The following is a 2,718-nucleotide window of genomic DNA, read 5'->3' as shown; positions in this document are numbered from 1 at the left end:
GGTCTTGAAACTTTGTTCGGCCAGAGTAACTAAAACATTCAGTCCTCACGGGAAGGCAGGTAGATATTAGACAACAAATTACACAGACAATAAGTTAAATTAAAATGTCATAAATTTATTATATTATGTTATATCACTATATTATATAAACATATACACATACGGAAATAAGTATAAGAGGAGACATGTGAAAACGTGAATGTTGATTTTCTTTGGATGATGAGTGTATTAGAGAGGACCCTTTCAGTTGTAAGAGTAAGAAATTCAATTTAAACTTATTTTAGTAGGAAAAGGAATTTGTCTCATCTCTTAAGTTGAGTGATATGAAATTTTCAGGGCCAAAATTGTCAAATACTGGCAATTGTATATGGTTTGATTTAATAACTAAAAAGTATGTTAAGGAACAGGCTGCAGATATAGTTGGATCCAGGTGCTCAGATGCTGTCAGAAATCTATTTTTCCACATTCCTCAGCTCTCTCTTCCTCTGTGAAGTTGGCTTCATTCTCAGGCAAGCTCTCCACCAACTGGGGCAAGAATGGCCACTTTCTGCTCCCAGCCTCTATGTAGCTTAGGACAAGGAAAAGAACGCCTCTTTCCCAGTGATTCCAGAGAAAGTTCTGGGTAGAGCTCTAATTGGCTGGGCTAGGTTAGGTTATGCTCCCTTCCATGAACCAATCACTGGCGCCAGGGCTGGGATGTTCTGATTGGCCATTTCTGCGTCCCTTGTTCCTACCTGCCCGCAAGCCTGGGGGTAGAGTCAGCCCCTAATTACTTAGATAGAGAGTGGGACATGCATGTTTTCCCGGAGCAAAATCTGAGTACAATGGTTCCCCCTTAACCACGGTTTGTCTTTCGGCGCTTCGCTACCCGCAGTCAACCGTGATCCAAAAACATTAAATGGAAAATTCCAGAAATAAACAATCGATAAGTTTTAAATTGTGTGCTATTCTGAGTAGCATGCTGAAATACTGTGCTATTCTGCTCCCTCTCATCTGGGACGTGAATCCTCCCTTTGTCCAGTATATCTTAGCAACATACTATGCATAACTTACCCATTAGTCACATTGTAGCCATCTTGGCTATCAGATTGAGTGGCGCAGTATCGCAGTGTTTGTATTCAAGTAAGCCTTATTCTACTTAATAATGACCCCAAAGCACAAAAGTAGTGATGCTGACAACTGGGGTATAAGTTGCGACCAAAGAGAAGCTGTAGACTTTATCACAGGTATGTCTGTGTAGGAAAAACCATAGTATATATGGTGTTCAGTGTTAGCTGAGGTTTTGGGCATCCATGGGGAGTTTTGGAACATATTTCACTCCGATAAGGGGAACAATTACTGTATAGCTACTAGATGTAACAGGAAGAAATGGCTGCCTCAGAGAGATTTCAGGCAATTCTTTCTTTTTTTTCTTTATTCATTTTTTTTGCCTCTCTGAATTTCTTAAATTTCTACAATGAACATGAATTATCTGCAAAAAAAAAACAAAAACAAAAAACATTTTTAAGTTATTAAAAAGAAACCCAAAGGTATTGAGAATGGAATTTGAACACAAATGTGGCCTGGCTTTATTCCAGGCTGATAATGGCTTTCTGTGTTATCCCTTCCAGGTATGATTTGCATTTTAACCAGAGTCAAAATGCTGTGGCTTCAAGGAGAGTGTAATGAAGGAATTTAGGGCACTGAGCAAGTCCACAAAGCCCCAAGTCCATTGTCTGCTTTCACTAGGACTATGTTGCCGTGAAATCCAGTTGACCTTGAAAAGCTTTCACGAGGATTAGATTGACAAGCTCAGAAGTGGCGTTCTGCTCTGAAGCTCAGTTTCCTCACCTGCCAGATGAGAATAATGACAGTTCCTTCCTTACAAGATTGCTGTGAGATTAATGAGCTAACACAGGTAAGGGCAATCCTAAAGCATGGTCACCCCACTCCTTCTCTTCCATAAGGCCCCCTTCCCAGGCAGGCTGTATGGGAAAGCAGAGACAGCACAGAGTGTGAGACTGAGCGAAGCTGAATTCAAAGCCAACTCTGCCATTCGCTACCTGTGAGGCCTCAGGCAAGACATGTAACGTCATTGTATCTGAGTTCCACCAAGTGAAAAACGGGCATGATATTACCCTCCCTGCAGAGTTGAAAGGATCTGACAGGGTAACATTTTAATAAAACAACTTGACGTTTAGTGAACCCTCAATAAATGTTTACTCTCATTCCCTTGCTGGTGACTTTTGACCCAATTCTTTCCCAGAGGCATCAATAGAAATCATACCCATGTGGTTAGAGACTGTCTTTTATAAATATATTTACATGTGTAATTGTGATGATGACATAATGCAACGTGAAGATGGTAAATCATACAGTCAGCAAGTTCCTAGACTGTGATTTTTAAGATGTTGATTTACTTTTTCTATTCTAAAAAGAGAATACAACCTATTTTAAAGTGCTAAATTATCAAAGCATTCACTTACAAAATTTTCTTAACCATAACTTGGGGCTGATATTTCATGTAATGATTTGCCCTTCCATCCTTTCTTCCTTCCTTCCTTCCTTCCTTCCTCCCCTCCCTCCTCTCTCCCTTCCTTATTTCCCTCCTTCCTTTCTTCCTCCTCCCTCCCCTTCCTCTCTTCTTTCCTTCCCTGCTTCCTTCCTCCCTCCGTCCTTTTTATTATCCTTCCCTTTATTCTTTCCTTTCCGCCATTTTCACCAACCTCGCCATCCTTC

At 40.5% G+C, this 2,718-nt stretch overlaps 1 long non-coding RNA gene across 1 annotated transcript; it reads left to right on the top strand.

The window, feature by feature from the left end:
* Positions 1–1,143: 1,143 nt before the first annotated feature.
* On the top strand, positions 1,144–2,215 carry LOC120601960 (uncharacterized). The gene is made up of 2 exons (XR_005652606.1): positions 1,144–1,226; positions 1,611–2,215. It is a non-coding gene; the product is annotated as an uncharacterized LOC120601960 (long non-coding RNA).
* The last annotated feature ends 503 nt before the right edge of the window (positions 2,216–2,718 follow it).

The sequence above is a fragment of the Pteropus medius genome, unplaced genomic scaffold (assembly GCF_902729225.1).
Source record: "Pteropus medius unplaced genomic scaffold, Ma_sr-lr_union100, whole genome shotgun sequence".
Classification (NCBI taxonomy): domain Eukaryota; kingdom Metazoa; phylum Chordata; class Mammalia; order Chiroptera; family Pteropodidae; genus Pteropus; species Pteropus medius.
This window is presented reverse-complemented; position numbering and strand designations above follow the sequence as displayed.